The sequence below is a fragment of the Xyrauchen texanus genome, chromosome 8 (genome assembly GCF_025860055.1).
Source record: "Xyrauchen texanus isolate HMW12.3.18 chromosome 8, RBS_HiC_50CHRs, whole genome shotgun sequence".
Lineage (NCBI taxonomy): Eukaryota > Metazoa > Chordata > Actinopteri > Cypriniformes > Catostomidae > Xyrauchen > Xyrauchen texanus.
The window spans coordinates 26,995,778-27,008,908 of NC_068283.1; the positions used below are offsets into that span (position 1 = coordinate 26,995,778).

Genomic DNA, 13,131 nt, shown 5'->3' on the forward strand with positions numbered 1-13,131 from the left:
CAATGGAAGTGAATGGGGACACTTTTTAGATGGTTTAAACAAAAATATGAAGCTTATAATTTTAAATCTGTTAAAACTTGTGTATTATTTAAATTGTAATTTTTACAGTAGTTTTAGGGTTTTAGATTTTGTTGACATTACATTACAATTACATTGACAAAGTATATTCAATTCTCAATTTATGTTTGAATACAGCAAGCTTTTTCAATAGAGCCGACATTTTTTCTGTGGACTGCATCAAGGAATGGGTGGGCTCAATCAAACAGCTGCTATTACTGTGTTTTACTCAGATGTCTTCCCCTATTCTGTGTAGTGCTTTCTTTTGTCCTCTGCAATGAATTTATGAGTTCATGTTATTGCTTTGTGCAAGACCTGCGTCTGAGTGTAGAACACAATGTAGCCTGATGTATTTTTCATTTTAACTCTCCTTTCATTCCTTGCTTTGCAACCATCTTAGTCTGTCAAGAAGTCTCTCTCAACCAAGAGTCTAGAACTCCACACAACATCAAAGAAAAAAAGGGAGAGCGAGATGGAGAGAGAGCGAAGGAGGGGGTCTTCCTTGTATCTGGGTTCTGATAGAGAAAAGACAGCGAAGGAGAAACCGGGAAGGGAGGAGGAGGATGGGGGAGGGCCAAAAGCGATTGAGAGAGAGGAAGACAGGTATGGAGGGAGGGAAACAAGAGGATGAGAGAGGAACGAAGCCAACCAACCAGCTGCAAGAGAACGAGAGATTGGGGCTGTTTGAACGTGTTAGGGAGAAAAGGAGGGAGGGATGGAAGGAGAGAGAGAGAGGGTTAGACCGATTGTCAGTACTATTGCATGGCCTATTACACGGCCACTGGAATGGTGTCTGCCTGCTGAGGATATGCATTGGCTCCCAGCGCTCACCGGCTTACAGGACACACTCTAGAATGTAATTTCAGAAGGCTTAATTGTTTCCTCAGTGATTTAGTTTCATCCTGTTCTTTTTTCTTTTCTTTTTTATCTTCCTTTCTCTCCTCTTCTCTTTTGTGTTGTATTTTTTTTTTTTTTTTTTTACATTTATTTGTTTTACCAGCAGCTGGATTTTTCCATTCTTTATAACTACTGTCATTCTCTCCGTTTACAAAGGAGGGATCTGCAAATAGAGACAACCACAGCAAGACAGTAAGTAGGGTTGATTTCTCCTAATGCTTGAGCTTGTGAATGCATGAAATGCTTTGGGAGTCTGGTAAAAATGTGAGGATGTTGAGAAATAAATTAATCTGATGGAGATGGAGGGATTTTAAGAGTAGATCCAATAATCTGACCGGTGCTTTGAAATGTAAAGTTTATCCATTTATATCTGGAATCAGTTCAGCTATTGGAAAGCAGAGCCAGCCCATGTATGCTCTGTATCTACTGTCGGAGTAAAAGATGCGATGAGATCAGTCTTTGTGTTTCTCACTATCTGTATTTTGGCTGCAGCAGTGTGTCTGATATAGGGGAATTTGTGTCTCCGTTAAAGGCGACAGATGCTGAGGTTAGATTTAAACAGGAGGTGCAGTAGGAGGTAAATACTGCATCTGCAGGTATTAAGTTTACCTCCATGTGCAAAAGCAAGTGAATAATGCAATGACTTTCTTGTGCTGAGTGTTATGTGGACTGTTTCTATTCCTCCGTGTATTAAAGTGACTGAACATTGACAGGAGCACGATATGCAGTATACTGTCACTCCCTGAAACACACCCACCCACATACATTAGCATGCATGCAGACTTACTCACCCAGCAACGCCAACTGACTGATCTGCAATCATGGCAGCTCTCTCATATGATTGCTGCTCTCAAAAGCCACATCAGTGTCTATATATCTTTCTCATAAACACACACAATGTATGACTGACTTTACTATGAAGTTATTGTTTGACTCGGAAAAGCAATTCTGCAATAATTCCAAATGAATATTTAAAGGGAAAGTTCACCCAAAAATAAAAATTATGTCAAATAAAAGATAAAGCATTTAAGTCCTTAATCACTATAAATCTCGATATCAGCAGTCCTTGGCGTGTTCATGGGAGAAGCTCGATCAAACACTTCTTTGCACTTCACGCAAGCACAGAGCGATGCTCACAAACCAGACACAATGTTGCCAGGTTCGAGTTTTCATTCCGTTTGACTATTTCAAAAATGCAGACGTAATAAAATGATAGTCACAGGTTGAGTTTTTTTGGGGGGAAACTTTTAAATGTACCATGGTTGCCAAAAGGTTAATGGTAAAAAATGGAAAGTGAAAATGGAACGTCTTACTGATGTACAGTGATACTGGGATTGAGTACCTGACAATTGTGTGCTGCATCAAAGCATCACCGTCTTGAAGCCTGCACTGTGTTTCAATCAGATTTATGGTAAAGACTTACATTTTTATCTGTTTCTCTTACAAATCGATTGTATTTTTTCAGAAGACATGGATTAAACAACTTGTTTTATGGATTACTTTTATGCTGCCTTTATATATAAAAATAAAAGGTAACCCCATTGACTTGAGAAACACCAATTCAAAATATATTTGTGTTCCACAGAAGAAAAAAGTAATACGAGTTTCGGAAGGAGGGTGAGTGAATTATGAATTTTCATATTTGGGTTTCATGATTTGGGTTTAATCATTAAATAACAGACATATAAAAAGCAACTGCAACTCTTAAAGTAGGAGCTAACTAACAGGATCAGATATTTTTCAAGTGCTTTTCATCAACATGAATACCTTTAGTTTTTCCTTTTCTCGCTCTCAAACAGCGGCATAACAAAAATGAATCCACAAAGACACTAAAATATATTTTTCTGGCACAGATCCTGGAGGCAAAACAGTGTTGCCAGTGTCCTTGTAAAAAAGCAGCTCTTCCTCAGTCACACTGTCACACAACTGTCACACACTTTTTTCCATATTCTCTCTTTCTTCCCTTTTAACACATTGAGTCTTTCCGGTGTGTGTTAGCTGATGACAGAGTGGATAATCAGACAAAGGCAAACAAAGAGAACTAAAATTAAACACAATGAACGGGACATTGACAAATAGGGAAACTAGAATGGCACTATAACCTATCCACTCAATGCTCTGGTAAAACACAGCCTCTCTCCTGATCTGCATTGCCCTCTACATCTCATGCATACACATGGATGTGTGCAAATCAATTTAAGAGAAACTGCTATGTCTTTACTCTAAGAAGAGGAACGCAATGATTTGAATTCCAAATAGTATTTTTGTACCCCTGATGGACACTGCGAGAAGAGAACGGTACTCATAGTGTTGTTCCAAATGAAAGTGAGCAAAGGAATCCTTTCATGAAGGGCCCTTCCATCACTGTATATTCATAGTGCCCTGAGTTAGTTACACTTATGTGATGCTTTGGGGTGTGTATAACATCAGTGTGCATCATAAGTAGTTTGTCAAACATGCAGGGGTATCTCATTTACTTATAACTGTCTGCCTCAAACAAAAATGTGTAAATATCTTTAAAAGATAAGATGTCACAAAACTTTTCAGAACAGGTTCTTTATAATAATCATGTTTATGAGTAAAATGAATTAATTAAACTTAATTTAATTTGTCTTTTCATCAAATTAACAGGCCTATCAGTTTTTGAATTTGTAAAAATTTGCTTCTTCATTTGGCGTATATTTATTTCCTTTCATAATGTAATGCAGTCTTAATTCATCTAGACTAGTATTTTATTAATATTTTTTGATAATACCCAATTTATATCTATATTGAGTATACAAAACAGAAATCCATGCACATTTCTTGCTACCCTTTGTTATTCTGTATTAGTTCTGATGTGGGAATCAGGTTTGAATTGGAACAAAATACTTACTGAACTGTGCAGTACTGCCAGTCTATTGTGATGGATGCAGTCCCACGTGTTCCTCTCACACTTTCCCAAGAAATGGGTAGATACAGATGTTTGTTAATGTGTGTTAATGTGTGTGCACTGTGCATTTTTTAAGGGAGGGCTAATTACATGTTTGCCTGCATAAGCTGAATCCAAGCAGTGGGCTCTACCTGGCCGGCATGGATCAATACCAATGGATCTGTTTTAATTAGGCCAGTGTGAAGGCTACATATGGTGTTCAGTCTTTTATTCCTGTTCATTTAACTCAACTACTGTCAGCTTATGTTTGCTCCCTGTTCCAGCCTGTCTTGTCATTATTCCTGACCAGTCCTTCTCTTCCTCCTGTTGAAAAGACCAGCATTGCAGCATTGCAGTTAAGGGTGCAGATCCCCAGTGTAGGTCCTGCTATCTGCAAACTACACAAGTTGCATAGGGGCCCCCTTGCTGTCAAATATATTGTAAATAATCTAGTACTTATATTTGTCATGTAAACATAACAGTAAAATTTAGTAGACATAGAATTAACATCGAAAAGGGAGCAGAGGGCTCTGGAACAGAAAATTGTAGAGACATGGGGGTGGCCTCTTTTCACAAGTTTAGCACAACACCTTGAGGGCCTCTGGGGGTCCTAACTATATCTTGGCACCAGAAAATTGTAGAGGCATGGGTTTTTTGACTTGGGAAAGTGGCTTGACTTGACATTGTGGAGACAGTTTTGCCAAGGCAACCACCATACACACTTTCTTAAGAAAATTGACCTTGCTAGTTATTTTTACTATTTCATTTTTGTATCGGACATTCAGAAAGTTTTTGTATAGGGCCCCAAAAAAGTGGGGACCAGAACTGCTGATCTCCAACATGGGATGCTAGTGTACTGGTCTCCACACTAAGCTTCTTAACTAGTTTAACCAACAGTAATTCCTTGGCCAACCATCTTCACCAGCACACAAGTTGGTCTTTTCATTAGGATTCTTCTCTGTCACCTCTACAGTCTGTAAGTTTTTCTTACCCCCTTGTCATTTTCTCCATCTTGGTGTGTTTACCCAAGAGTAGAAGACAGTGAAATCTCTCCCTGTCTAATATTTGCTGTGTAGACTCTTGGGGAGATTTCAGAATTTAGCCCACTCATTTACGCACTTCCACTCACATTTTTTCCCCTCCCTCTCTCATTCTGCTCGAGGTAGAGGACTGATCTGGGACAGACGGTCTCCCTTGTGCTCTGGCCTACTTCAGCTCTGTCCTTTCTCTCTCCCTTGCCATCCTTTCTCTCTCTCCTCTTTTACTTTCTCCATCTGTCTCTCTATCTTCTGCCCTGGGTCTGTTGCGGTGTCTCTTTGGCTTACGGGGTGATGAGGTTGGCGTGGTGGTGTGTCAGATTGTGTAATGTCTGGTTAACGCAAGTTTTACACTAGATGCATAGCAGTGCATAAGCAGTGCAGTGGTGCATAGGCATAACTAAAGCAGCATGCGCTTGATTGTGCTTTCACATAAGATGCGTTTGTAGTGCGCAACTGAACCTGTGGCTTCTGTATACCACAAATACAGTAAAACAATGGGTAAGTAGTTCACCATTATTTTGTGTCCCCCTCCCCACACACTATATAACATGCTATGTTGTGTATTTCACATGAAAAAAATCGTTAGATATACTTCTGATCGCATTTGTTATTTTTGCAACTCCTGGTGATAGTATGTTTTGGTTTTCTTTGCTTTACCCAGTGCTGAAAGTCATATGGTGAAAGTGAAACGTTTCAATCCATATTAATTTTTTGACCACGAACAATGCACTATCACTTTAATTCAGTGCATGCAGCACAGCAAAAATAAACTCGGTGTGGAAACGTTCGTTGCACTGCTGTTTCTGCACCACTCCTGCAACGCATTGCTGTGCTGCACCTGGACATGGTTTGAATGCTCTAACCTGTTAACATAATATGTATTTAAAACAATGTGTACTGCATATGCACTGCATACGCATCATGTGTTAAACGGGTGTAATAAGGGTACTACATTGTTATGTAGTGACAGGTGTACTCTGATGGTGTCTGTGTGATTTTGGCAGACATGGAGTGCTGAAGTGGATCTTCAAGCCCCCTTGTACTACCCTCTTGAGCATTATGACTCAGGGAGACTCAAACTCTGGACCCAAACTAAAACCCTGTTGTTGAGATTGGTCTAGCACTTTGGAAACTCAGGCACAGAGAGCGTGTGATGGTGTCTACATCAGTGTGCGTATAGGACATTGGGTTCTTCAGTTGTTGTGAATATGAATGTGTGTGGATGTGCATGTAAACAGAATAGATTTTGTGAATCCTGGATGACAGCATCATTCTTTATTCCTTTTTCTTTTTCTCTTTCTGTTTCAATCACTCCATCTCTTTCTTCCTCCATTGCTTCACTGCAAAATGCAAGTGAAATATGGTTGCAGTAATGCAGCTACATGCTGCCATTCCCCTTCCCACTCACCCCTTGCTTTGCAACTTGACTGCTGCATGGCGGGATAAGCTCATTCATGCCAACTGATCTGAGCAATTGGCTGGAGTCTCCTTCACTTCTCTGGACCAGCTCCTGGTGTATTAGTGCTAATTGCACCATTGAGAGGGAAAGAGGGATGCAGCAAAAGAGGGGGAGTGGGGCATGAATTTTTCCCAGCAGTAACCAGCGCATCATCAAAGTACAGCTATTTTTAGACACAGAAGCAGGTTTGGGGAGATGGTCGTCCCAGAACAGCAGTTTTACTGCTGTGGCAGTGCATTACTCCCATATTGACTTATCCATGGCAGGTTTTGCTGCTTGTGCACATTTATTAAGTGTTGACATTCAGGTTCTGTACGAAGATTCTGAAGAGTATATTGATGCTCTATTCAATGCTGTATAAAAGTGTAATCGATTCTGAGCATATTCACATGCACACCAAGATGCTGATAACTACCAAAAAAAGTTTACATGAGACTTGAAATCATCTGATATATTCTTTGATTTTGATGTCATAACTTAATGCACACACGTAAACAGCTCTAAAGGTGTTGCAGAGTGAAATCGGCGTAATAAAGGAAATCCGTGTAAAACGTTAACATTATCGTACACATTGTGGGCTCATTAAGTATAATGAGCTTAATTTGTGTAAGATTTTGCATTACACTTATAAGCTACTGAAGAATGCAAACTGTCAAAACACCATTGTGTGCATAATATAATTCAGCGTGATCTGAATTCAGTTCTACACCCAGTCCCATGTAATTGCTTGTAATCTTGACAGTTCACAAAATTCCATGTCAGGCCATTGGACAAACATCTATAAATCGTTTCCGTTTGTGGCTTCTTTCAGGATAACCTGATCAAAACTGATATGGGGAATGAGCTGTGTGTGTTTGTGGTTAAGAAACACTTATTTTCATTCAGATGGATTGTGTTGATGAGACTTGCTTAATGAAGACAGGAGATAGTCCATTACTCATGAATACTTCTGCATAGAATCCCATTGTTTGACGAATAGTTGCCTTCAAAACTGTATTAAACCATCAATGGAAAATCCTGCAGCACTGATCTTCTTCAGCAGCATCAACATTGTGAATATGTTGCTGCTTTTGATGAGAATATCAGTTAGCAAAATTACTATTGCACACACTACTGCAGATATTAGGAACTGAACGTCATTAAGGCAAATGACACCATCCAGTTTGTTTATTAGGAGCATGTTTTAGAGTTCTGCTGAACAGATAAACGCTGCATACTATCCATTGCATTAGTTGATGAATGGCTTGTTGGACACCAATGATGCATTGGTGTCCTTCACTGTTATCCTTCAGTCTCTGCTCATCTATGGTAGGTCTAACAACCACATGCTTCAGCTCACAGCATTAGATGTTTATCACGGTGGCTTCATTTAAGTTGCTAATGTACCCTTTCTTACGCTGACAGCTGTGGCTCTATTTATCAGTGTCAAGTGTAGAGAGACCATCAATCAACCTTCAACTGAGCTGCGGTCACCGTGTCAATTCAAGTGAATATCTAGATCAATAAGCTTTTGGAGCCATCCTTCATGCCAGTCATAAATGTTTATCTAGGCTAATGCTCAATCATGCTTTTAAAAGGGTAGTTGACCTAAAAAAGTCAATTCTATCACATTTTTGTAGCATTTAACTATACAATTTTTTTTTATAGGTTCAGTATAACTTTATGTCGGGCCTATTGGTTTTACTATAATTTTGCCTTAATGGTTTGCTTAATTAACCTAGTTTTGATTAAGTGTCTAGTGTTTGGAAGAACTTGATATGCGTTTTAACCAAAGAAAACAATGGATATCATACTGATATCATACATACCCTGTGCCTGGCAAACTGGAATTAGGAGTTGATAAATTTGTGAAAAAGAGAGAATTGCAACAACAAATTAAGAACATTTCTTCTTTCACTGAAACAGGTGCATACCCAAGCATATGGCTCTTAGCCTGAAGAGATGAGCAATATGTGGCAGCATAAATTAAAACAAAATAGCAAGGCCCCATCTGTGCACTTGCAGTAGTCTAAGTAATATTTTACACATCTTTTAAAGAGTAAGAGGCCTACCTACCAACCTGTTGGTACCTTCACATTTATTATGTAAACCACACAAATATCTCCCACGCTTTGTGTTAATGTGCATAAGTGACTGCCTATATGTAATTAACAGCTTTCTTAAAGCTACACTACAGAACTTTGTGCTTTCTTTTGACATCTGAGGTTGAAACTTAAAATTGCATGTAACTTGATGTGGAACATTTTACATCAGTTGTGTTTTGGTGTGCTCTGTGCAGATGAATCTCACAGTTTAAGGTTACCTGGGATTTGCCTGTCATCATCATTAGTCGCCTTCACACATACAACATTTTCTAGAAAATTACCTACAATTTTCTATTTAGTGGTAATGTGTACACGACACGATACCTATATATTTAGCACTAGCTATTTCCATGAATGAGAAGTTGTAATATTATCTGAAAAGTTGCTATGTGTGATGTAAGACTGTAAGAATTTAGTTCCTTTGGAGTCAAAAATGTCATTAAATTGGACAGATAGTGAAAATATTTAGTTTAGTCTGAGGATATAAAAATATTTAATAGTTTAGAGCCAACTATAGAGGACATTTCTTAGTGTATGATGCTTCATGGCTCAAATATGAAATTATCTGGTAAATCATTGTAATGCAAGCAAAGCAAATTGACTGCATACGGCCACAACACTGGTGGACCACAAAGAAATGGAAATGGCCAACAACTGCCATTCAAATCCCATTGCAGTTTTTCCACCCAAAACCGCACCCAAATGCACTCAAACCATTTCTTTTGAGATTAGGAAAAAAGAAGCAGCAACATTAATGGCAGCACTCATGAACAAACATGTTTGTTTACATCTGGCATGTGTCTCTTTGAACGGGGGCGTGTGTTTTCACAAGAGTTTGTGATCAGATCAACTTGACAGCTGGAGTGACCCTTAACCATTTAATATGTGATGCTCAGTTTTTGTCTGTAGCCATTTACATAGTCAATGTGTGTGCTACCTAGCATTTTTAGTTTCTGTATTTTAGAAGTGGTGAAGTGTTATCAAGCCTAAAAGCACTTCTCATCATCCGAGCAGATGGAGGAATTTGTCAACTGATAAAATAACAAGCTACATCTCAGAGTTTAATGGCATTTTGGTGCTAATGTGTGAATGGTCGCAAAACGGAAAAAGATGGAAACTGTTGCATGTGCGACTAGTAAATTTGGTAGGCTGCATTTACCAGTAAAAAGTAATTCAACAATTTTACTGAAATTTACCAGGTTGTATATGTGAAAGGGGCTATTGGGAGATATCCACCTGCAAATCTGAAGTCAAAACATGCTATTTTCATGTTGATATTATGTTATTTGTTTAAAATGTTTTAACTGAAATATTACTTACTTTGAGGAAGATAAAAATAAATATTTTCATATATTAAAATGATTATTCAATTGTTTTATCCATTATACATTAACATTATTATTGTACCACACATATAATTTCAAGACGTAAAATTCACAATAGGAGTTAAATGGAAGACCTTTAATTATTTATATATTGCACTTACAATAATAAACAGTTTCCTTTAATGTTTCTTTGAAAGTGAAGTTATAATAGAGAGACTGTTATATGCTAAATATATTAATATGTTCATTACTGTGCTATGAAATTTTATTAACAACTTGAGATGAGTATACATTAATTGGTAGTACCATGCACCTATAGTTGCTTTTATATGCACTTTTTAAATGTCCTCTCTGTTTAAATACACTATCTGCTGAAAGGGCAATAGAAAGTAATACAAAAACTTGTGCATTTCTTTAACTGGGATAAAGAAAATACGAAAACAGTGGCACACACACAGTTAGGGACAGACACACTTAAGGAACCTCGAAACTGCAATTTTATACTTAGAAGTCATGAATATTAGTAAACAAGTTACATTAACTTCACCGGAAAATGAAATCAATTAAACACTTTTCAATCGGTAAACACAATATCCCCAGAGTAATGTTCGATTAATTAAACATGAAAACCAAAATAAGCTTCAACAACCCTACCAGAAAACATATCCAAGCATTATAGCAAGAAAACAACCTTGTCAAAAAGTTAACAGTTAAACATCCAACCGAAGACTGCTGGTCTGCCGTCGCTGTCTTGAACTGTGACTGACTGAACAGCCATAGCTTCCCCAGCCACCACACGACACATTATATGACACGACACAATAAATTACATGACACAGTAATTAACTTTTGTTAATTTTATAAAAAAAATCTTCAGTAGTGCAGCTTTAAAATGTCACAATTAAGTAAATGTAAGAAAAACTTGAAAAAAAAAAGGTAAAATGTAAAGCTTAATTCACTGCTCTTTAGAGCCCCAAAAGATGGATATTACTGTATTACTTTCACTGATTGGGCCATTGGCAAGATGTTGTGTCCTCGAGTGTCAGAGCATTCATATTACCCTCACCACGTGCTCGGTCATCCGTTCACTCCATTTATAAGAGATTAAGGTGAATGAGCGAAATCCACTTTCCCCGCTCACACTGGCCTCCCCAGGATCCCTATTTGATCACCTTCTTAAACCTGTGTGAAGCCGCAGGCCTAATTCAGAGAGCTGTGGGTGGATCAATAAGGCAGGCATCTGGCAGTGGTGCCATTAAGTCTGCAATGATGAGTTTTGGAAAGATTGGTGTGATTGGCTGCATCGGCTCTGTGCATTAATAATAAAAGGGCTGCTAGTTGTATTTATAGTAACAGTGGCGGGTGGCTGCGATGTGAATCGAGAATTATATTTGACAGAACCTCCCTTACCACCCAGCCCGCCTGCGAGAACATTGTATGAGTGGACGGCAATTGTCGTGACTAACAGCTGCAGAAATAGTAGGTGGCAAGGTCCTAGAGACATGCATAGATGCACTGGCATACATTTATGCACTCAGACAAACATGCACTTAGATAGATAGCTCAATGACTCTTCTTTTCACTCCTCCACACACACACACACACACACACACACACACACACACACACGTTGGTGCGGATATCCTTATGAGCACTCTCCATAGACATTATGATTTTTATATTGTACGAACTATAGATTCTAAACCCTACCCCTAAACCTAACCCTCACAAAAAGCTTTCTGCATTTTTACATTTTCAATAGAACATAGTTTAGTATGTTTTTAAAAGTGATTTCAATGATGGGCAAACTAGAACTGTCCTCATACACCCCATTTATAGCATAATACCCTTGTAATTACCAGTTTGTAACCTAAAAAGATGTCCTCATTAACCGCCCAAACACACACACACACACACACTCATGCACGCACGCATGCACGCACGCACACACACACACACACACACACACAAATTAAGCTTTCAGTTCTTCCTTTTGCTGCAAATACACTTTCAAATGAGGCATTTTTCCTTTCTCCTATCTGAACCTTTGTGCAAACAGTGAAAGTTTTCTCATAGAAAGTGATGGAACACACATTCACACACTTGTTTCACTAAATTAGTGAGTACATCTTATAAACACAATAGTTTTTACTTTTTAACAGAGGTAATGATACTATCTTTACCCTAATCCTCACACAAACCTGTTATAGGTGTAGTTCACCCCAAAATAATTATGTCATCATGTACCCTCATGTTGTTCCAAACCTATATACATTTTTGGGTGAATTAATGTTCTCTTATCACAGCTCATTTACCAAGTCTCCTAATAGTTTTAGGAAATGTGTAAATTTTACTTTGTCCTCTGTGGATCCCAAGAATGTATGTTAGTCTCAGTCAACATTCACTTCCATTGCATTTTTTTCCCCCATATAATCAAAGTGGATGGTGAGTAAGGTTGTCATTCTACGTAACATCTCCTTTTGTGTTCATCTAAGGTTACAAACTGTCCCCTATTAGCCGAGATGTTATGTATTTTGGCCAAAATGTGTTGTTCTCTGTTTTTGTGGCATATTGAAGCATTTGGAAGGCTCAAGTGTCCTGTATTTGTGAGACGAAAAGTTGGCAAACTTTTCAGTCATACGTATTTGAAACAACATGCGGGTGAGTGAATGATGACAGAATTTCCATTTTTTAGTGAACAACCCCTTTAGTAGATTTGAAGAAAAACGTTATTGTGCCAATTTATGAGCCTTTTTAATAAGTGAGGACTGCTGGAAATGTCCTCAAGATTCAATTTTTATCATGGCTACTATATTACTAATGACATTTTAAAAACGTGGCCCTCACGAGTACAGCCAAATCTGTACATACATACAATGGCTGAATATATTCTTTCCTCATTACCAAGTCAAAGACTTGCTTCTGTCTTCCTGTCAACATAAGTTCAGTGTTGTTGGCTCTTCAGACACACCAGGTGGCAACTCTTATGTCGTACAGGGTGCAGATTCTCCAGAGCTACGGTAATTATGGAAGAGGACCAGACAATGATGGCCAATGATCTAATTAAAATTTGAAAGCAGAAAGCCTTCACACTAAACAAGATTGATTTCATACAAATCCCTCAAATGTATATTGCCAGATTATTGCTTTATTTTCTGATCAGCTATGGACCATTGATTGCAGAACCCTAAATGATCACAATCAATGTCTAATCCTTCCCGATTAGAGCCAAGAACAAGCATCCCATTGCATTGTTTTCTCAATTAGAGGAGTTTAGTGGGAAGTGATACACACACAAATCAAAAATATTATTTACTCATGTCAAACTCTAAATAGCCATATGTGCACAAGACAAGTC

At 38.2% G+C, this 13,131-nt stretch overlaps 1 protein-coding gene across 1 annotated transcript in view; it reads left to right on the forward strand.

Annotated features, from left to right (window-relative positions):
- Nucleotides 1-831: 831 nt before the first annotated feature.
- Nucleotides 832-13,131, forward strand: part of LOC127647922 (SH3 and multiple ankyrin repeat domains protein 1-like) — a 111,456-nt gene continuing 99,156 nt past the window's right edge. The window contains 2 exon segments of the mRNA XM_052132448.1: nt 832-913; nt 1,111-1,146. The gene's annotated coding sequence lies outside the window, so the exon portion shown is untranslated.